The sequence below is a fragment of the Doryrhamphus excisus genome, chromosome 5, assembly GCF_030265055.1.
Source record: "Doryrhamphus excisus isolate RoL2022-K1 chromosome 5, RoL_Dexc_1.0, whole genome shotgun sequence".
NCBI classification, from domain to species: Eukaryota; Metazoa; Chordata; class Actinopteri; order Syngnathiformes; family Syngnathidae; genus Doryrhamphus; species Doryrhamphus excisus.
Window position 1 is genome coordinate 26,985,836 of NC_080470.1, and position 18,773 is coordinate 27,004,608.

At 49.1% G+C, this 18,773-nt stretch overlaps 1 long non-coding RNA gene, 24 other non-coding genes and 15 pseudogenes across 26 annotated transcripts; 38 read left to right on the top strand and 2 right to left on the bottom strand.

Annotated features, from left to right (window-relative positions):
• Nucleotides 1-462: 462 nt before the first annotated feature.
• On the bottom strand, nt 463-1,612 carry LOC131129818 (uncharacterized). 2 transcript variants are annotated; one of them, XR_009129893.1, is made up of 4 exons: nt 1,010-1,612; nt 824-941; nt 653-753; nt 463-567 (listed from the first exon to the last, which is right to left on the bottom strand). It is a non-coding gene; the product is annotated as an uncharacterized LOC131129818 (long non-coding RNA). The 2 variants fall into 2 exon arrangements; XR_009129892.1 differs by having other exon boundaries at nt 824-1,612.
• Nucleotides 1,613-2,456: 844 nt separating this feature from the next.
• LOC131130246 (5S ribosomal RNA) lies at nt 2,457-2,575 on the top strand. Its single transcript, XR_009130000.1, has one exon. It is a non-coding gene; the product is annotated as a 5S ribosomal RNA (ribosomal RNA).
• Nucleotides 2,576-2,687: 112 nt separating this feature from the next.
• LOC131130345 (5S ribosomal RNA) lies at nt 2,688-2,806 on the top strand. Its single transcript, XR_009130042.1, has one exon. It is a non-coding gene; the product is annotated as a 5S ribosomal RNA (ribosomal RNA).
• Nucleotides 2,807-2,918: 112 nt separating this feature from the next.
• On the top strand, nt 2,919-3,027 carry LOC131130280 (5S ribosomal RNA; annotated as a pseudogene).
• Nucleotides 3,028-3,139: 112 nt separating this feature from the next.
• Nucleotides 3,140-3,258, top strand: LOC131130231 (5S ribosomal RNA). The gene has a single exon (XR_009129988.1). It is a non-coding gene; the product is annotated as a 5S ribosomal RNA (ribosomal RNA).
• Nucleotides 3,259-3,370: 112 nt separating this feature from the next.
• LOC131130357 (5S ribosomal RNA) lies at nt 3,371-3,489 on the top strand. The gene has a single exon (XR_009130054.1). It is a non-coding gene; the product is annotated as a 5S ribosomal RNA (ribosomal RNA).
• A 112-nt stretch (nt 3,490-3,601) lies between these two features.
• LOC131130273 (5S ribosomal RNA) lies at nt 3,602-3,710 on the top strand (annotated as a pseudogene).
• Nucleotides 3,711-3,822: 112 nt separating this feature from the next.
• On the top strand, nt 3,823-3,941 carry LOC131130298 (5S ribosomal RNA). The gene has a single exon (XR_009130007.1). It is a non-coding gene; the product is annotated as a 5S ribosomal RNA (ribosomal RNA).
• Nucleotides 3,942-4,053: 112 nt separating this feature from the next.
• Nucleotides 4,054-4,172, top strand: LOC131130307 (5S ribosomal RNA). Its single transcript, XR_009130008.1, has one exon. It is a non-coding gene; the product is annotated as a 5S ribosomal RNA (ribosomal RNA).
• Nucleotides 4,173-4,284: 112 nt separating this feature from the next.
• LOC131130271 (5S ribosomal RNA) lies at nt 4,285-4,393 on the top strand (annotated as a pseudogene).
• A 112-nt stretch (nt 4,394-4,505) lies between these two features.
• Nucleotides 4,506-4,624, top strand: LOC131130347 (5S ribosomal RNA). The gene has a single exon (XR_009130044.1). It is a non-coding gene; the product is annotated as a 5S ribosomal RNA (ribosomal RNA).
• A 112-nt stretch (nt 4,625-4,736) lies between these two features.
• LOC131130261 (5S ribosomal RNA) lies at nt 4,737-4,845 on the top strand (annotated as a pseudogene).
• Nucleotides 4,846-4,957: 112 nt separating this feature from the next.
• On the top strand, nt 4,958-5,076 carry LOC131130309 (5S ribosomal RNA). The gene has a single exon (XR_009130009.1). It is a non-coding gene; the product is annotated as a 5S ribosomal RNA (ribosomal RNA).
• Nucleotides 5,077-5,188: 112 nt separating this feature from the next.
• LOC131130234 (5S ribosomal RNA) lies at nt 5,189-5,307 on the top strand. Its single transcript, XR_009129990.1, has one exon. It is a non-coding gene; the product is annotated as a 5S ribosomal RNA (ribosomal RNA).
• Nucleotides 5,308-5,419: 112 nt separating this feature from the next.
• LOC131130277 (5S ribosomal RNA) lies at nt 5,420-5,528 on the top strand (annotated as a pseudogene).
• A 112-nt stretch (nt 5,529-5,640) lies between these two features.
• LOC131130321 (5S ribosomal RNA) lies at nt 5,641-5,759 on the top strand. Its single transcript, XR_009130020.1, has one exon. It is a non-coding gene; the product is annotated as a 5S ribosomal RNA (ribosomal RNA).
• A 112-nt stretch (nt 5,760-5,871) lies between these two features.
• Nucleotides 5,872-5,980, top strand: LOC131130257 (5S ribosomal RNA; annotated as a pseudogene).
• A 112-nt stretch (nt 5,981-6,092) lies between these two features.
• Nucleotides 6,093-6,211, top strand: LOC131130333 (5S ribosomal RNA). Its single transcript, XR_009130032.1, has one exon. It is a non-coding gene; the product is annotated as a 5S ribosomal RNA (ribosomal RNA).
• Nucleotides 6,212-6,323: 112 nt separating this feature from the next.
• LOC131130335 (5S ribosomal RNA) lies at nt 6,324-6,442 on the top strand. The gene has a single exon (XR_009130033.1). It is a non-coding gene; the product is annotated as a 5S ribosomal RNA (ribosomal RNA).
• A 112-nt stretch (nt 6,443-6,554) lies between these two features.
• Nucleotides 6,555-6,662, top strand: LOC131130300 (5S ribosomal RNA; annotated as a pseudogene).
• A 112-nt stretch (nt 6,663-6,774) lies between these two features.
• On the top strand, nt 6,775-6,893 carry LOC131130358 (5S ribosomal RNA). Its single transcript, XR_009130055.1, has one exon. It is a non-coding gene; the product is annotated as a 5S ribosomal RNA (ribosomal RNA).
• A 112-nt stretch (nt 6,894-7,005) lies between these two features.
• LOC131130274 (5S ribosomal RNA) lies at nt 7,006-7,114 on the top strand (annotated as a pseudogene).
• A 112-nt stretch (nt 7,115-7,226) lies between these two features.
• On the top strand, nt 7,227-7,355 carry LOC131130236 (5S ribosomal RNA; annotated as a pseudogene).
• A 112-nt stretch (nt 7,356-7,467) lies between these two features.
• Nucleotides 7,468-7,575, top strand: LOC131130301 (5S ribosomal RNA; annotated as a pseudogene).
• Nucleotides 7,576-7,687: 112 nt separating this feature from the next.
• LOC131130262 (5S ribosomal RNA) lies at nt 7,688-7,796 on the top strand (annotated as a pseudogene).
• Nucleotides 7,797-7,908: 112 nt separating this feature from the next.
• LOC131130337 (5S ribosomal RNA) lies at nt 7,909-8,027 on the top strand. The gene has a single exon (XR_009130034.1). It is a non-coding gene; the product is annotated as a 5S ribosomal RNA (ribosomal RNA).
• Nucleotides 8,028-8,139: 112 nt separating this feature from the next.
• LOC131130338 (5S ribosomal RNA) lies at nt 8,140-8,258 on the top strand. The gene has a single exon (XR_009130035.1). It is a non-coding gene; the product is annotated as a 5S ribosomal RNA (ribosomal RNA).
• A 92-nt stretch (nt 8,259-8,350) lies between these two features.
• Nucleotides 8,351-8,479, top strand: LOC131130237 (5S ribosomal RNA; annotated as a pseudogene).
• A 112-nt stretch (nt 8,480-8,591) lies between these two features.
• On the top strand, nt 8,592-8,700 carry LOC131130272 (5S ribosomal RNA; annotated as a pseudogene).
• A 112-nt stretch (nt 8,701-8,812) lies between these two features.
• LOC131130348 (5S ribosomal RNA) lies at nt 8,813-8,931 on the top strand. The gene has a single exon (XR_009130045.1). It is a non-coding gene; the product is annotated as a 5S ribosomal RNA (ribosomal RNA).
• Nucleotides 8,932-9,043: 112 nt separating this feature from the next.
• LOC131130264 (5S ribosomal RNA) lies at nt 9,044-9,152 on the top strand (annotated as a pseudogene).
• Nucleotides 9,153-9,264: 112 nt separating this feature from the next.
• On the top strand, nt 9,265-9,383 carry LOC131130339 (5S ribosomal RNA). The gene has a single exon (XR_009130036.1). It is a non-coding gene; the product is annotated as a 5S ribosomal RNA (ribosomal RNA).
• A 112-nt stretch (nt 9,384-9,495) lies between these two features.
• LOC131130265 (5S ribosomal RNA) lies at nt 9,496-9,604 on the top strand (annotated as a pseudogene).
• Nucleotides 9,605-9,716: 112 nt separating this feature from the next.
• On the top strand, nt 9,717-9,835 carry LOC131130340 (5S ribosomal RNA). The gene has a single exon (XR_009130037.1). It is a non-coding gene; the product is annotated as a 5S ribosomal RNA (ribosomal RNA).
• Nucleotides 9,836-9,947: 112 nt separating this feature from the next.
• On the top strand, nt 9,948-10,066 carry LOC131130341 (5S ribosomal RNA). The gene has a single exon (XR_009130038.1). It is a non-coding gene; the product is annotated as a 5S ribosomal RNA (ribosomal RNA).
• Nucleotides 10,067-15,993: 5,927 nt separating this feature from the next.
• On the top strand, nt 15,994-16,112 carry LOC131130223 (5S ribosomal RNA). The gene has a single exon (XR_009129980.1). It is a non-coding gene; the product is annotated as a 5S ribosomal RNA (ribosomal RNA).
• A 112-nt stretch (nt 16,113-16,224) lies between these two features.
• On the top strand, nt 16,225-16,343 carry LOC131130361 (5S ribosomal RNA). Its single transcript, XR_009130058.1, has one exon. It is a non-coding gene; the product is annotated as a 5S ribosomal RNA (ribosomal RNA).
• Nucleotides 16,344-16,455: 112 nt separating this feature from the next.
• Nucleotides 16,456-16,574, top strand: LOC131130350 (5S ribosomal RNA). The gene has a single exon (XR_009130047.1). It is a non-coding gene; the product is annotated as a 5S ribosomal RNA (ribosomal RNA).
• Nucleotides 16,575-17,637: 1,063 nt separating this feature from the next.
• On the bottom strand, nt 17,638-17,711 carry trnan-guu (transfer RNA asparagine (anticodon GUU)). The gene has a single exon. It is a non-coding gene; the product is annotated as a tRNA-Asn (tRNA).
• A 495-nt stretch (nt 17,712-18,206) lies between these two features.
• On the top strand, nt 18,207-18,279 carry trnak-uuu (transfer RNA lysine (anticodon UUU)). The gene has a single exon. It is a non-coding gene; the product is annotated as a tRNA-Lys (tRNA).
• The last annotated feature ends 494 nt before the right edge of the window (nt 18,280-18,773 follow it).

Genomic DNA, 18,773 nt, shown 5'->3' on the forward strand with positions numbered 1-18,773 from the left:
TTAAAACAAAAACACTGTAGTTAAAGGGATTCAGGAAAATGACGCGTTAGGTGCTGGAACCAAAAACACGGATGCAGAAACCAGCGGGCAGGTACTCAGTACAATACAGGTAAAAGCCAGAAAGTGAGGGGTCAAAGCGTTGCTTTCACCAGATTGTCCCAATCTGGTGGTTTGCAGCTAGGAGCAGGGATGATAAGTAATCCCAGGGCTATTGGGCTCTGGTGTGCAGAAGAAGCCCGCCTGCTGCCAATCAAGGTGTACTAAAAGAGAAGAGGCAGCAGGAGGCAGCAGAGCAACAACACAGATCATGACAGTTTTATGTAACATGGTAATTGTAGCTTACACTTTTCCCTGGCATAGTAAATCTGTTTAGCATGGAGGGGTATCTAGATCTGCCGTAAAGGCTGGACAAGACACAAAAACACTTAAAACACAATGTTCTGCCAACATCAACTTTTATTGGCACAGAGGACAAAGCCAGTGATTATCTTCCGCTTTCTTGAGATCGTCAATTTTTATTCCAACGCATTCCCCGTGAAACCACCGGTCACATATGTCACATTAAATCTGTCATAATGGGAAAAAATGAAACTGTCAAAATCAACAATTAATGTCCTGTAAATGTAATGTCATTCTGCATTATCAATCTTACCCAACCAGTATCACTCTTCACAGTCTATGTAGCTGTGGCAGCAGTAGATGTAGGTGGGTCTTTGGAGGCACAGATCACACACCAGGAATCCATTTGGAAAACTACAAAATCATTATATTTTCAATAAGTGCATTAAAAATGTACCTTATAAATTGATGACCTATTAGCTACCTGATCCCTGCAGAAGTTCAAGGGCCATTGTTTTTCTTTCAGTTCTCATGCTGTCTGTCGTTGTAGAAAACATTATATTGGGGATCCTTAGAAACGTCTGAATAATTTCCTTTGCCATCTAGACATAATTTTGTTAATAGAGTAGGTTTCAAGTCCAATTATGCTCAATTGTATCCCGTAAATTACCTTGGCTACGATGACACCACAACTGCTTCCATCCTTTTGCAGTGGATGTTTCATCACCGCCCCTTCCCAATCAATATCAATCCAGTCTTTTGCTTTGTGGCGCACCCTTCTCATGTGCAGGTATTCCCTGGAAAAACATGTATTATTTTACATAATGTGAGTTGTAAGCATAAATATTTACTTTAGTTTTGTTTACAGCCATTTTTGACGCCTTCTTTTCTGCAGCATATCCACTCGGATCTAACAGGTACACTGTTTTTTGTTCCACATGAACAAACTGAAATCATTACACAAATAACTGAGCAACGACTTCAAAAAATATCTGTGTACACCTACATGCAACTACACTGAGCACTAGGGAGAGGACTAGGGAGAGGACCAGGGAGAGGACTAGGGAGAATAGGCAACGTATTGTATCAACATACTGTGTGACACCCCTTCACCAGATGGTGCCATCTGCTGTGCGTTAGAGGAAGCACAATCTGCTCCCTTTCTTGTTGGTCAAGACGCAGGGCTCACTGCAGCAAGCCAGAAGGCACAATTTGCCTCTTCTGCTGCTTCGTCAGTGTCTGGTGGAAAAGACGCATCCCGCTTCTGCTCCATGTCATCCTGTTTTCCAGACTTAGCAGTACTGCTGCGTTTATTCCAGGCCTCCTGATGGTCATCCTCTGGCATTAAATGAGAGTCTTTTCCTCTGTACAGTATTTCTATTGGTAAGTTGTGCTCGTTTAGATGTTCCACATACCGTCCCTGCAGTGCACTGTACATGATGTTCACAAATTCCGCTGGTCTTAAATGCCTTCTTCTCTGTAAAACAGAGTTTTTTACCAGCCCAAACCACATCTCCACATAACAGTTGGTTTCTCTGCTTTTTTTGGTTTGATTAGTTTTTTTGACAGGCTTATCGTATCTTTTAAGATCGCCCAGTGCAATTCCACTCCAGAGAGGAAAGAGGCCCATGTATTTCCTCAAAAGAATGTCCACAACACCTGGGCAGAAGTATGCATTGGCCTGTCCATTTTTTCTTGATGAGAAATGTCAGACTAAGCTTGGTCCCTTTTTTGCCAGAAGGCTTTGGTAAAGGGTGACTGATCCACAAACTAATTTGCTGATCCAGGGTCTCCCTTCTCACAGACCTCGGTCAGAGGCTCAGCTTTGTGGATCTTCATGACCTTCTGCAGATGCTTTAGACTCCCCCGAAGCAAGTTGTTTTCTTCTTCGCTGAAGAAAACAACGCACATATGATGAAAAATTTGTAGCGATGTTTCAACATCTGTGCTGTTTTGGACAGCAGCAAAACAGTAGGTAGCAAATTCCTTAGATTTTTTGCATTTGGTTTTGCTGCCGATTGCCTGGCTAACAGCTTTTAAAATATGGACTGCACAGAGATGAAGGATAGTGAAGGGTCGGTTGAAGTCACCTTGATGGTGGACAATGGGCCCTAGCACCTTACGGCCATACTACCCTGAAAACGCCCGATGTTGTCCGATCTCGGAAGCTAAGCAGGGGCGGGCCTGGTTAGTACTTGGATGGGAGACCGCCTGGGAATACCAGGTGCTGTAAGCTTTTTATGGTTTCTGCTCTTGCCTGACAGCAGAGGGCGCTGTTTGACATGTTTTGCTGGAGTCTAGTTTGGCCTGCGTCACCTTCAAATAGGATCTTTTCAGTTGACCTGGCAGCTTACGGCCATACTACCCTGAAAACGCCCGATCTCGTCCGATCTCGGAAGCTAAGCAGGGGTGGGCCTGGTTAGTACTTGGATGGGAGACCGCCTGGGAATACCAGGTGCTGTAAGCTTTTTATGGTTTCTGCTCTTGCCTGACAGCAGAGGGCGCTGTTTGACACTTTTTGCTGGAGTCTAGTTTGGCCTGCGTCGCCTTCAAATAAGATCTTTTCAGTTGACCTGGCAGCTTACGGCCATACTACCCTGAAAACGCCCGATCTCGGAAGCTAAGCAGCGGCGGGCCTGGTTAGTACTTGGATGGGAGACCGCCTGGGAATACCAGGTGCTGTAAGCTTTTTATGGTTTTTGCTCTTGCCTGACAGCAGAGGGCGCTGTTTGACACTTTTTGCTGGAGTCTAGTTTGGCCTGCGTCGCCTTCAAATAGGATCTTTTCAGTTGATCTGGCAGCTTACGGCCATACTACCCTGAAAACGCCCGATCTCGTCCGATCTCGGAAGCTAAGCAGGGGTGGGCCTGGTTAGTACTTGGAATGGAGACCGCCTGGGAATACCAGGTGCTGTAAGCTTTTTATGGTTTCTGCTCTTGCCTGACAGCAAAGGGCGCTGTTTGACACTTTTTGCCAGAGTTTAGTTTGGCCTGCGTCACCTTCAAATAGGATCTTTTCAGTTGATCTGGCAGCTTACGGCCATACTACCCTGAAAACGCCCGATCTCGTCCGATCTCGGAAGCTAAGCAGGGGCGGGCCTGGTTAGTACTTGGATGGGTGACTGCCTGGGAATACCAGGTGCTGTAGGCTTTTCATGGTTTCTGCTCTTGCCTGACAGCAGAGGGCGCTGTTTGACATGTTTTGCTGGAGTCTAGTTTGGCCTGGGTCACCTTCAAATAGGATCTTTTCAGTTGACCTGGCAGCTTACGGCCATACTACCCTGGAAACGCCCGATCTCGGACGCTAAGCAGGGGCGGGCCTGGTTAGTACTTGGATGGGAGACCGCCTGGGAATACCAGGTGCTGTAAGCTTTTTATGGTTTCTGCTCTTGCCTGACAGCAGAGGGCGCTGTTTGACACTTTTTGCTGTAGTCTAGTTTGGCCTGCGTCACCTTCAAATAGGATCTTTTCAGTTGACCTGGCAGCTTACGGCCATACTACCCTGAAAACGCCCGATCTCGTCCGATCTCGGAAGCTAAGCAGGGGCGGGCCTGGTTAGTACTTGGATGGGAGACCGCCTGGGAATACCAGGTGCTGTAAGCTTTTTATGGTTTCTGCTCTTGCCTGACAGCAGAGGGCGCTGTTTGACACTTTTTGCTGGAGTCCAGTTTGGCCTGCGTCGCCTTCAAATAGGATCTTTTCAGTTGATGTGGCAGCTTACGGCCATACTACCCTGAAAACGCCCGATCTCGTCCGATCTCGGAAGCTAAGCAGGGGCGGGCCTGGTTAGTACTTGGATGGGAGACCGCCTGGGAATACCAGGTGCTGTAAGCTTTTTATGGTTTCTGCTCTTGCCTGACAGCAGAGGGCGCTGTTTCACACTTTTTGCTGGAGTCTAGTTTGGCCTGCGTCGCCTTCAAATAGGATCTTTTCAGTTGATCTGGCAGCTTACGGCCATACTACCCTGAAAACGCCCGATCTCGGACGCTAAGCAGGGGCGGGCCTGGTTAGTACTTGGATGGGAGACCGCCTGGGAATACCAGGTGCTGTAAGCTTTTTATGGTTTCTGCTCTTGCCTGACAGCAGAGGGCGCTGTTTGACACTTTTTGCCAGAGTCTACTTTGGCCTGCGTCACCTTCAAATAGGATCTTTTCATTTGACCTGGCAGCTTACGGCCATACTACCCTGAAAATGCCCGATCTCGTCCGATCTCGGAAGCTAAGCAGGGGCGGGCCTGGTTAGTACTTGGATGGGAGACCGCCTGGGAATACCAGGTGCTGTAAGCTTTATATGGTTTCTGCTCTTGCCTGACAGCAGAGGGCGCTGTTTGACACTTTTTGCTGGAGTCTAGTTTGGCCTGCGTCGCCTTCAAATAGGATCTTTACAGTTGCCCTGGCAGCTTACGGCCATACTACCCTGAAAACGCCTGATCTCGGAAGCTAAGCAGGGGTGGGCCTGGTTAGTACTTGGATGGGAGACCGCCTGGGAATACCAGGTGCTGTAAGCTTTTTATGGTTTCTGCTCTTGCCTGACAGCAGAGGGCGCTGTTTGACACTTTTTGCTGGAGTCTAGTTTGGCCTGCGTCACCTTCAAATAGGATCTTTTCAGTTGACATGGCAGCTTACGGCCATACTACCCTGAAAACGCCCGATCTCGTCCGATCTCGGAAGCTAAGCAGGGGCGGGCCTGGTTAGTACTTGGATGGGAGACCGCCTGGGAATACCAGGTGCTGTAAGCTTTTTATGGTTTCTGCTCTTCCCTGACAGCAGAGGGCGCTGTTTGACACTTTTTGCTGGAGTCTAGTTTGGCCTGCGTCGCCTTCAAATAGGATCTTTTCAGTTGACCTGGCAGCTTACGGCCATACTACCCTGAAAACGCCCGATCTTGTCCAATCTCGGAAGCTAAGCAGGGGCGGGCCTGATTAGTACTTGGATGGGAGACCGCCTGGGAATACCAGGTGCTGTAAGCTTTTTATGGTTTCTGCTCTTGCCTGACAGCAGAGGGCGCTGTTTGACACTTTTTGCTGGAGTCTAGTTTGGCCTGCGTCACCTTCAAATAGGATCTTTTCAGTTGACCTGGCAGCTTACGGCCATACTACCCTGTAAAAGCCCGATCTCGGAAGCTAAGCAGGGGTGGGCCTGGTTAGTACTTGGATGGGAGACCGCCTGGGAATACCAGGTGCTGTAAGCTTTTTATGGTTTCTGCTCTTGCCTGACAGCAGAGGGCGCTGTTTGACACTTTTTGCTGGAGTCTAGTTTGGCCTGCGTCGCCTTCAAATAGGATCTTTTCAGTTGATCTGGCAGCTTACGGCCATACTACCCTGAAAACGCCCGATCTCGTCCGATCTCGGAAGCTAAGCAGGGGCGGGCCTGGTTAGTACTTGGATGGGAGACCGCCTGGGAATACCAGGTGCTGTAAGCTTTTTATGGTTTCTGCTCTTGCCTGACAGCAGAGGGCGCTGTTTGACACTTTTTGCTGGAGTCTAGTTTGGCCTGCGTCACCTTCAAATAGGATCTTTTCAGTTGACCTGGCAGCTTACGGCCATACTACCCTGAAAACGCCCGATCTCGGAAGCTAAGCAGGGGCGGGCCTGGTTAGTACTTGGATGGGAGACCGCCTGGGAATACCAGGTGCTGTAAGCTTTTTATGGTTTCTGCTCTTGCCTGACAGCAGAGGGCGCTGTTTGACACTTTTTGCTGTAGTCTAGTTTGGCCTGCGTCACCTTCAAATAGGATCTTTTCAGTTGACCTGGCAGCTTACGGCCATACTACCCTGAAAACGCCCGATCTCGTCCGATCTCGGAAGCTAAGCAGGGGCGGGCCTGGTTAGTACTTGGATGGGAGACCGCCTGGGAATACCAGGTGCTGTAAGCTTTTTATGGTTTCTGCTCTTGCCTGACAGCAGAGGGCGCTGTTTGACACTTTTTGCTGGAGTCTAGTTTGGCCTGCGTCGCCTTCAAATAGGATCTTTTCAGTTGATGTGGCAGCTTACGGCCATACTACCCTGAAAACGCCCGATCTCGTCCGATCTCGGAAGCTAAGCAGGGGCGGGCCTGGTTAGTACTTGGATGGGAGACCGCCTGGGAATACCAGGTGCTGTAAGCTTTTTATGGTTTCTGCTCTTGCCTGACAGCAGAGGGCGCTGTTTCACACTTTTTGCTGGAGTCGAGTTTGGCCTGCGTCACCTTCAAATAGGATCTTTTCAGTTGACCTGGCAGCTTAGGCCATACTACCCTGTAAAAGCCCGATCTCGGAAGCTAAGCAGGGGTGGGCCTGGTTAGTACTTGGATGGGAGACCGCCTGGGAATACCAGGTGCTGTAAGCTTTTTATGGTTTCTGCTCTTGCCTGACAGCAGAGGGCGCTGTTTGACACTTTTTGCTGGAGTCTAGTTTGGCCTGCGTCGCCTTCAAATAGGATCTTTTCAGTTGATCTGGCAGCTTACGGCCATACTACCCTGAAAACGCCCGATCTCGTCCGATCTCGGAAGCTAAGCAGGGGCGGGCCTGGTTAGTACTTGGATGGGTGACTGCCTGGGAATACCAGGTGCTGTAGGCTTTTCATGGTTTCTGCTCTTGCCTGACAGCAGAGGGCGCTGTTTGACATGTTTTGCTGGAGTCTAGTTTGGCCTGGGTCACCTTCAAATAGGATCTTTTCAGTTGACCTGGCAGCTTACGGCCATACTACCCTGGAAACGCCCGATCTCGGACGCTAAGCAGGGGCGGGCCTGGTTAGTACTTGGATGGGAGACCGCCTGGGAATACCAGGTGCTGTAAGCTTTTTATGGTTTCTGCTCTTGCCTGACAGCAGAGGGCGCTGTTTGACACTTTTTGCTGGAGTCTAGTTTGGCCTGCGTCGCCTTCAAATAGGATCTTTTCAGTTGATGTGGCAGCTTACGGCCATACTACCCTGAAAACGCCCGATCTCGTCCGATCTCGTCCGATCTCGGAAGCTAAGCAGGGGCGGGCCTGATTAGTACTTGGATGGGAGACCGCCTGGGAATACCAGGTGCTGTAAGCTTTTTATGGTTTCTGCTCTTGCCTGACAGCAGAGGGCGCTGTTTGACACTTTTTGCTGGAGTCTAGTTTGGCCTGCGTCACCTTCAAATAGGATCTTTTCAGTTGACCTGGCAGCTTAGGCCATACTACCCTGTAAAAGCCCGATCTCGGAAGCTAAGCAGGGGTGGGCCTGGTTAGTACTTGGATGGGAGACCGCCTGGGAATACCAGGTGCTGTAAGCTTTTTATGGTTTCTGCTCTTGCCTGACAGCAGAGGGCGCTGTTTGACACTTTTTGCTGGAGTCTAGTTTGGCCTGCGTCGCCTTCAAATAGGATCTTTACAGTTGCCCTGGCAGCTTACGGCCATACTACCCTGAAAACGCCTGATCTCGGAAGCTAAGCAGGGGTGGGCCTGGTTAGTACTTGGATGGGAGACCGCCTGGGAATACCAGGTGCTGTAAGCTTTTTATGGTTTCTGCTCTAGCCTGACAGCAGAGGGCGCTGTTTGACACTTTTTGCTGGAGTCTAGTTTGGCCTGCGTCACCTTCAAATAGGATCTTTTCAGTTGACCTGGCAGCTTACGGCCATACTACCCTGAAAACGCCCGATCTCGTCCGATCTCGGAAGCTAAGCAGGGGCGGGCCTGGTTAGTACTTGGATGGGAGACCGCCTGGGAATACCAGGTGCTGTAAGCTTTTTATGGTTTCTGCTCTTGCCTGACAGCAGAGGGCGCTGTTTGACACTTTTTGCTGGAGTCTAGTTTGGCCTGCGTCGCCTTCAAATAGGATCTTTTCAGTTGATGTGGCAGCTTACGGCCATACTACCCTGAAAACGCCCGATCTCGTCCGATCTCGGAAGCTAAGCAGGGGCGGGCCTGGTTAGTACTTGGATGGGAGACCGCCTGGGAATACCAGGTGCTGTAAGCTTTTCATGGTTTCTGCTCTTGCCTGACACTTTTTGCTGGAGTCTAGTTTGGCCTGCGTCGCCTTCAAATAGGATCTTTTCAGTTGATGTGGCAGCTTACGGCCATACTACCCTGAAAACGCCCGATCTCGTCCGATCTCGTCCGATCTCGGAAGCTAAGCAGGGGCGGGCCTGATTAGTACTTGGATGGGAGACCGCCTGGGAATACCAGGTGCTGTAAGCTTTTTATGGTTTCTGCTCTTGCCTGACAGCAGAGGGCGCTGTTTGACACTTTTTGCTGGAGTCTAGTTTGGCCTGCGTCGCCTTCAAATAGGATCTTTTCAGTTGATCTGGCAGCTTACGGCCATACTACCCTGAAAACGCCCGATCTCGGACGCTAAGCAGGGGCGGGCCTGGTTAGTACTTGGATGGGAGACCGCCTGGGAATACCAGGTGCTGTAAGCTTTTTATGGTTTCTGCTCTTGCCTGACAGCAGAGGGCGCTGTTTGACACTTTTTGCCAGAGTCTAGTTTGGCCTGCGTCACCTTCAAATAGGATCTTTTCATTTGACCTGGCAGCTTACGGCCATACTACCCTGAAAATGCCCGATCTCGTCCGATCTCGGAAGCTAAGCAGGGGCGGGCCTGGTTAGTACTTGGATGGGAGACCGCCTGGGAATACCAGGTGCTGTAAGCTTTATATGGTTTCTGCTCTTGCCTGACAGCAGAGGGCGCTGTTTGACACTTTTTGCTGGAGTCTAGTTTGGCCTGCGTCACCTTCAAATAGGATCTTTACAGTTGCCCTGGCAGCTTACGGCCATACTACCCTGAAAACGCCTGATCTCGGAAGCTAAGCAGGGGTGGGCCTGGTTAGTACTTGGATGGGAGACCGCCTGGGAATACCAGGTGCTGTAAGCTTTTTATGGTTTCTGCTCTAGCCTGACAGCAGAGGGCGCTGTTTGACACTTTTTGCTGGAGTCTAGTTTGGCCTGCGTCACCTTCAAATAGGATCTTTTCAGTTGACCTGGCAGCTTACGGCCATACTACCCTGAAAACGCCCGATCTCGTCCGATCTCGGAAGCTAAGCAGGGGCGGGCCTGGTTAGTACTTGGATGGGAGACCGCCTGGGAATACCAGGTGCTGTAAGCTTTTTATGGTTTCTGCTCTTGCCTGACAGCAGAGGGCGCTGTTTGACACTTTTTGCTGGAGTCTAGTTTGGCCTGCGTCGCCTTCAAATAGGATCTTTTCAGTTGACCTGGCAGCTTACGGCCATACTACCCTGAAAACGCCTGATCTCGGAAGCTAAGCAGGGGTGGGCCTGGTTAGTACTTGGATGGGAGACCGCCTGGGAATACCAGGTGCTGTAAGCTTTTTATGGTTTCTGCTCTAGCCTGACAGCAGAGGGCGCTGTTTGACACTTTTTGCTGGAGTCTAGTTTGGCCTGCGTCACCTTCAAATAGGATCTTTTCAGTTGACCTGGCAGCTTACGGCCATACTACCCTGAAAACGCCCGATCTCGTCCGATCTCGGAAGCTAAGCAGGGGCGGGCCTGGTTAGTACTTGGATGGGAGACCGCCTGGGAATACCAGGTGCTGTAAGCTTTTTATGGTTTCTGCTCTTGCCTGACAGCAGAGGGCGCTGTTTGACACTTTTTGCTGGAGTCTAGTTTGGCCTGCGTCGCCTTCAAATAGGATCTTTTCAGTTGATGTGGCAGCTTACGGCCATACTACCCTGAAAACGCCCGATCTCGTCCGATCTCGGAAGCTAAGCAGGGGCGGGCCTGGTTAGTACTTGGATGGGAGACCGCCTGGGAATACCAGGTGCTGTAAGCTTTTCATGGTTTCTGCTCTTGCCTGACACTTTTTGCTGGAGTCTAGTTTGGCCTGCGTCACCTTCAAATAGGATCTTTTCAGTTGACCTGGCAGCTTACGGCCATACTACCCTGAAAACGCCCGATCACTGATTGGTGATTGAGTGCAGGTGAGAGTGTGAGCAAACAAGAGGCAACCCTGAGTGTGTACTCCCTGTCTTCCGATTTCTTTTGAAGAATTTTAGCCAAATTTCCGCCTAAAACGTAATACTTGTACGAAGCAACCCCACGCCCCCACCACCACCAACCGCGGCTGGGGGGGGTGGGTGTCAAATGATGCCGGGGCCTATAAGAGGGAAAATGGAGCGAGCAGAGAAGAAAAGCGTGGACGAGACAACAAATGCAGACAACAAGTATGAAAGACAATTAACAGTGGCAGTGGAAGTAGTAGGACAGGAAAAAGTAACGATGATGGAGATATGTAAGAAAATTAGAGAAGAATGTGGACGAGTGGTGGGATGCCGCCAAAAATCCCTGACAAAATTCGAAGTTACTACAGAAGACAAAAAAGGAAAGGACCGTCTGCTGGACGGCATCACATTGAAGACCAATAAGATTATAGCGTCAGAAATTCGTAATGACGAGCTCGTCGTCTCGTTCCTTGGCCTTCCAGTGTACATTGAAGATGAGGTGATCCTGAAGAAGCTGGAGGAATGGGGAGTTCAGGCAGTGTCCACCATCAGAAGGCGCATGTGGCCAGGCACCGACATTGCAGACGGAACACGCTACCTAAAGGTGCGCTTCAACGAAAAAGTCCGCTCCCTACCATTTGCAACTAAGTTTGAGACCCTCGAGGGGGAAGAACACTTTCGGGTGCTACACGACCGCCAGAGGAAGGTATGCAGATTGTGCATCCAGCCCGGCCACATTATCCGAGATTGCCCGGAGTTTAAGTGCTTTAAATGTGGCGAGCAAGGCCACTACGCCAGAGAGTGTGAGGAGAATGAAAGGGGCGATCGCGGCCCATTGCCGATGCAGGCTGAGGCGGTGCTGGGGGGCGGCTTGACAGCAGAGGCGGAGATGCTGGTTGAGGGAGCGCTGGAGAGAGACATGGAAACGCCGGCAGCTACAGTGCTAAGTGAAGGAGAGGAAAAGAGAATGGAGAGGATGCCAACGCCAATGGAGGTGGCAGCGGCGACGACGATGACAGCAGCAACGGCAGCTGCGGTGACAGCGACGGCGGCTGCGGTGACAGAGACGGTGGCGGAGGAGGCGGCTGAGGCTGAGGCGGCAGCGACAACGGCGGCGGCTGAGGCGGCTGAGGCGGCTGAGGCGGCAGCGACGACGGCGGCGGCTGAGGCGGCAGCGACGACGACGACTGAGGCAGCAGCGATGACGACGACGGCGGCCGAGGCGGCAGCGACGACGACGACAACACCAGCGACAAAGACGAGGAGAACGGCGGGAGCGGTGACAAAAGCGGAAACAGGGAACGACGGAGCAAAAGCAGGCCCCAGCACGGCGAGGGACAACGACGGGGGCGACGAAGCCACAGGCAGGTGGGAGGAAATGGGCGACCTTTCGAGCCCGGATGAAATGGAGATCCAACAGCTTAAAAGTTACAAGAGGAAAAAAGAGAGAAAACTGTATAGAATGTAAGGTAGATAATTCCCACCCACAAAAGATAATGAACGCCGTGACAATTTCAAATTTAAACATAAACGGCGTCAGAAATATGAACAAACTTGAAAGAGCACTACACAGACTAGACGCGGACATAGTATGCTTGCAAGAGACAAGATGGACAAACGAACTCCTCCCGGAAATACGAAAGAGATGGACAGGGCCGATATTCGTTAACAACAAGACACAAAAGTCATGCGGCGTAGCCATACTCCTAAAAGAGAACTGCGTTGAAAATGCGGTCCAAATACAAACAAACAGCGAAGGAAGAGCGCTAATTGTAGACTTCATGCGGGCCAAAATAAAATACAGGCTGATAAACATCTACGCATCGAATAATGAAATCGAAAGGAAGGCTTTCTTCGAATGGCTGGGCCCCTTATGCATACCAAACACGCTGCTGGTAGGGGACTTTAACGTACGCTGCACCAGGATGGACGCTTGCAGCGCCTCCACCTTCAAACCCGATGTCTCCCGAGCAGCCCTACTCAGCCTGCTAAAAGACAAAAACCTTGTTGACGTGTGGAGGAACGACAACCCCAACAAAAGAGGGTATACAAGAAAACAGGTAGTGCGGAAAAAACTGAAACAGAGTAGAATAGACCTGTGTATTGCAAAGGAAGAAATTATAGGACATGTACGCGAACTGAAGTGGGAGTTTACAGAATTAAGCGACCACGCTATCATGACATTAACCTTAGGGCCCAAAGGGGAGGGGAAGGGCGGGGGAACCTGGTGCCTCAACTCCTCGCTAGTACAAGACCCGGCATACAAAAATAAGATAACCACCCTGCTCCAAAGTGAACTTGTGCAGGAGTTGATGGAGGACGATGCCATCCAAGGATGGGAGACGATAAAGACTTTCATCAAAAAGCAGAGCATAAAATTTGCCAAACGGAAAAAGCAAATAGACAACGAAAACAGAGTAATGCTGGAAAGCAAAATAGCAATAGAGGAAAAAAAGATAGAAGAAATACCACAATATAACATCGAAAAATACATCCAATTAAAAAAGGAACTGGCCGTATACGAAAAAGAAAGGTGCGAAGGCGCAATCATCAGAAGTAAAGCGCTTTGGGCAGCAAAGGGCGAAAAGTACACCAGTTTCTTCTTAAACCTTGAGAAAGAAAAACAGAGGAAAATGTACATAAAACAACTAGAAGACAAAAGGGGCCAAACAACCTCAGATTTTGTTGAAATCCTCGAAATCACGAGAGACTACTATGCAGACCTCTTCACAGGAGGCCAAATCAACGAACAAAGCGCAGATGAGATCATAGAAAGAGTCACCGCAAAGGTGACCGAGGCCGGAAGACGCGCCTGTGAAAGAGACATACGCATAGCGGATATAGAAAAAGCAATTAAAGAACTGCAGCCCCGCAAAAGTCCCGGAAGCGACGGCCTTACGGCCGAATTGTACAAAGCATTCACCGTTACGCTGGCACCCATGCTGCACAAAGTATACCAACGCATGGAGGAGAGGGGAGAGATGCCGACCTCTATGGCCACGGGCATCATCACCCTCATCCACAAAAAAGGCGACAGGGAAAAACTAGAGAACTACAGGCCAATAAGCCTGCTAAATGTGGATTATAAAATACTCGCCAAAGTGTTAGCAAACAGGCTAAAAGGAGTCTTAAAAGAAATTATCTCACCCACCCAGGCGTACAGTGTGCCGGGAAGAGATATCACAGACACAGTGAGAACCGTGCAAAACGTGGTGGAACACATGAAGGAAGAAAGCGGGATAGTGATCAGCCTAGACTTAAATAAAGCCTTCGACAGGGTGGAGCACCCTTTCATATGGAAGACGATGCAAAAAGTAGGGGTGGGCAAAAGGATGCTACGATGGCTGCAGCTGCTGTACGGGCAGGCGAGAAGTTGCGTGAAAATAAATGGCACAATGACAGACACCTTCCCCCTGACGAGATCGGTGAGACAAGGCTGCCCGCTATCCGCCCCGCTATTCACCATTGCGGTAGAACCCCTCGCCGCTCTCATAAAAACCACCGGAGAAATAAAGGGAGTGGCGATACCGGGAGGAGGCCGGAGCGTCATCCACCAATACGCGGATGACACAACCCTGACTCTGAAAGACGCCGAGGATGTGCGCAATGCAATGGGATGCCTGGAAAAATACGGGAGGGCAGCGGGCGCAAAAATTAATATGGACAAGTCCGAGATTTTATACATCGGCAACTTTGAGGGACAGAAATGCGATCTGCCGTTTAAGGAGGCACAAGACTGCATAAAGATCATCGGCATATATATAGGCGCAAACGACAAACAAGTGACCAACTTGACATGGACGGGAACCTTAAACAAGATCAAACAGACCGTAAACAGATGGAGAGCACGAAAGCTGACCCTAAAAGGGAGGGTGGTCATCATAAACTCTCTGTTAATGTCCAAACTGGTATATGCCCTGGGAGTGGTGAGCCTGCCCCAGTGGGCAGCGGCCGAAGCAGAGAGAACCATATGCGACTTCCTGTGGGAGGGGAAAGGCGTGCGCATTGCACAAAAAACCCTGATAGGACAGTATAAAGAGGGCGGACTAAAACTGGTGGACTTACAGACCAAAAAAGCGGCAATCAGAACCAGGATGGTGATAAAATATTTGCAGGGAGAAACAGACTGTGGGTGGAAGCCCTTCTTCCGAGAGACCCTCTTCAAATATGGACGGTGTGGGCAATACAGCCTACTGATGGACCTGAGAGGGAGGCTGCACGAGGGCACCCCCACCTTCTTTAAAGAAGTCATGGAGGCCTGGGGTAGGCTTGTGCATGACTTTGTGTACACAAACCACACAAAAAACAAAGTGATGAGCCAGCCGGTCTTTCAAAACCCCCAGATCGTAAAGGAAGGAAAAGTACTGTATAACAAAGTCTTCTTTTCAGCAGGACTAAGACAAATTAAAGACTTTGTATATGAGGTCATACCGGGCTTCCTGAGGGAGCAAGCCATTATAGACAGTGTACACGAATATGACGATGAAATACCGGAAAGAACAATAAAGAACGAATACAATAAAATAAAGATGGCCATCCCAAAAGCTTGGCAAAGGCACATAAATAGCCAAGAAACAGGTAAAGAAACAGATGAGCTACCTGGAATTATGCTAAAAACCAAAGAAAAAGAGATCAACATAAAAACATGCACAGTGAAAACACTCTATTGGGCCCTTGTGAGCAAGGCCTTTAAAAGGCCAACCGCTGAGCTCCTCTGGCCGAAAGTGTTCAGCCACATAAAAGGACAGGACATATGGGTGATGGGAAACTGTAAATACAACAATCAGGAATGCGCCGACCTGGACTTCAAAATAAAACATAATAGGATATACACAAACGAAGTAATACACCAAATCAATAAAAACGTAGGAAGGGAGTGTAATGTGTGCGGCAGCGAGGTGGAAAGCCTGCTGCACTTATTTGTGAACTGTAAAGAACTGAATGTATTTGTGGATAGACTAAAAGGTACAATGGAGAGGAATTGGAAAAGCGACTTCACCCGAACCGTGAGATGGAAGGAAGAACTCCTGCTCGGCCACAGAGGAGGCCAGCAAGGGGTGAACATCAACCTATGGAACTTCATGTTGAGCCACGCCAGGTACGCTATCTGGATGAGGCGGAACCTTGCAAAGTTCGAAAAAAAAAAAATACCCGTATGGACATATTTTGAAGCTATTGTAAGGAGGGATGTGTCATTATGCCGGACCGCTGACCAAGAAAAGTTCGAGAGCTCCTTCATAGAAGGGAGCGGTCTGATCTTGATAGCAGACAATAACAAAATTGTGTTCAACCTATAGGAGAGGGAAAAAAAAAAAAAAAAAAAAAAAAAAAAAAAAAAAAACTCTCAACCTACAGAAGGGGAACGAAAGAAAAAAAAAAAAAAAAAAAAAATCTTGGACAAACAGGCTGTGCCTGGACTGAGAGTTGTCAATGTGGACGTGTAATAACATGAAAGAATGGAATAATTGTGTATATAGTATGTTGATGTATGCATATCTGTGACGTACTGTGGTATGTTCAATAATAAAAAAAAAAAAAAAAAAAAAAAAAAACGCCTGATCTCGTCCGATCTCGGAAGCTAAGCAGGGGCGGGCCTGGTTAGTACTTGGATGGGAGACCGCCTGGGAATACCAGGTGCTGTAAGCTTTTTATGGTTTCTGCTCTTGCCTGACAGCAGAGGGCGCTGTTTGACACTTTTTGCTGGAGTCTAGTTTGGCCTGCGTCGCCTTCAAATAGGATCTTTTCAGTTGATCTGGCAGCTTACGGCCATACTGCCCTGAAAACGCCCGATCTCGTCCGATCTCGGAAGCTAAGCAGGGGTGGGCCTGGTTAGTACTTGGATGGGAGACCGCCTGGGAATACCAGGTGCTGTAAGCCTTTTATGGTTTCTGCTCTTGCCTGACAGCAGAGGGCGCTGTTTGACACTTTTTGCTGGAGTCTAGTTTGGCCTGCGTCGCCTTCAGATAGGATCTTTTCAGTTGTCCTGGCAGCTTACGGCCATACTACCCTGAAAACGCCCGATCTCGTCCGATCTCGGAAGCTAAGCAGGGGCGGGCCTGGTTAGTACTTGGATGGGAGACCGCCTGGGAATACCAGGTGCTGTAATTTTTTTATGGTTTCTGCTCTTGCCTGACAGCAGAGGGCGCTGGTTGACACTTTTTCCTGGAGTCTCTTTTGGCCTGCGTCGCCTTCAAATAGGATCTTTTCAGTTGACCTGGCAACTTACGGCCATACTACCCTGAAAACGCCCGATCCCGTCCGATCTCGGAAGCTAAGCAGGGGCGGGCCTGGTTAGTACTTGGATGGGAGACCGACTGGGAATACCAGGTGCTGTAAGCCTTTTATGGTTTCAGGATTCCAACCTGTGCGGGGAAACCCCATTGGATTTCGAGTCCAACGCCTTAACCTCTCGGCCACCGTGACTCCTTGGAAAAGACCAATGGGGGCAGGTGACCCCATTGTCCTAGAACCAAATTTTTGCTGATGTCAAGGATCAGCTGGCAACATGTGCATGGGAGGAAGACACATGGTTTGTGTGAGGGGCTACACAAGTCTTTCCACTTCTAGTTAAAAGCCAGGCACCTCACATTGTTTCCATAAAGTACCAAGGGATTGTCCTGTTGCCCTTGTATTTTGTGGGCAAAAAGGAGGCGTTTGCAAGTGGACCTCAGACCCTATCACTGGTCACCTGAACAGGGACTTGAATCCCGGACACTCAGATCAAAAGTCTAATGTTCAGGTGACTGGCTCAAACTTTGTCTTGTCTGACCACTCTTTTGTCCAGAAGATATTTGGCTAATGTGGTCTGTTTTCTTAAACCTGCAAATGTCCAAATACACAAGGGTATTGTCTTTGTAGGGAGCATTGTAGTACATGTGACATGTATACTACATATGACATCAGAAATGATGGGTCTTTATTCAACAGAAGAAGAACAACATTTCTTTTAAATAACAGCATAGGAGCTGCTGAAACACAGAGAAGGCACTGCTGGGATTTGAACCCAGGATCTCCTGTTTACTAGACATGTCTGTCAAAAAATCACAACAGTATACAGTGTCTTCTCTTAAGGGCCCCTGCTTACCAGTTGATGGGGTTTGACTTGATTCCTTTTAACATAAAAGCATTCCGTCGTCTCTTAATCTATAATCCTGGCTGGCGCTTTTGCAAAAGATAATATTTTCAAGCAGAGCTTCTGTGTTTCACCAGACCTGTGCAGAAACAAACTGAAATCTGTGACTTGATCAACCTAACTTCTGATCAAATGTGTTAGACCATGGAAGCTGGAATGTGCTTTTGAAAAGTCATTGACACGCAGTTTGCCAATTGGGAACCACACAAGTGCTGTGCAAGAGTGGAGCGCAAACATGAATGAACAGTGACACTGGTGACATCCAGAGAACGTCCCTGGGTGGGCTCGAACCACCAGCCTCCCGGTTAACAGCCGAGCGCGCTGACCGATTGCGCCACAGAGACGCACACGCTGCCAACTTCTGTTCAGTTGAAGCCATACTAACGCATGCTATGCGTCCAGCATGCCCTTTGTTTTGGATGTGACTCGCACCTTCTGGTGTAACAATCGAGGCATTGCAAACCAGGACACCAGCTTTACTCTTTGATGAACGCAAAGTATTTTTGGGTACAATCCAGGGGTCTTGTGCTCTCAGGGAAATGGCTCTGTCCTTTTTCAACATGAGTTGAGACGAAATGTATTAAAATAGACAGACTGCATTGGTCACTCAATCAGAATTTCTCAGTTTGCCAATTTCAGACTGCGTGACAAAGAATCAAGTCAAACTACATCGACAGGATGGACAGGGAACAACAAAGCAGGGAAGATAGGGGATAGGGAGGAGAGGGGAAAGATGCGACCGCCTTTGTTGAGAGCCAGAGAAGAAGCTCTCATCTCTGCAAGGTCAAGTACAGTATGCCAGAAGATTTTACCTTGTGAGTTGTCCGCATTCCATAAAGGCCTGGATAGCTCAGTTGGTAGAGCATCAGACTTTTAATCTGAGGGTCCAGGGTTCAAGTCCCTGTTCAGGCGGTCAAGGTAGGCCCCTTCCCTGAAAAACTTGTTTAAGTAAACCTTTTCGACCAAGCACCTTTGCGATCTTCCAGGACTGTGGGTAAACGCCATTCTCAATAATTAAATTGAAGATACAGTGCGAGACAGGCACCTTGACCAGCTTAGCCACAGCGCCAGCTGTGCATCTGGCACCAACACAAAAAAACAGTTCGCCAATGGGGAAAAATGTTCATACAAGGGAGGGAGTCCAAAGTCCAACACGTGTGAATTGAGAGTCCCTGGGTGGGCTCGGTTATCAAACTCGCTCCCAAGGAAATGTTGGAACTTGGGAAAGCATTAAGAATGGCAAGAAGTAGGATTAAGAATCCTACTTCTTGCCAAAAGCCTACCCTATGGTAGAAGATAAGATATGCCTTTATTCGTCCCTCAGTGGGGAAATTTGCAAGGTCCCGCAAGTTCCGCAACAGCAGTGGGAGTACCTCAGTATGTTTACAGACCATGGACTCCTCCTA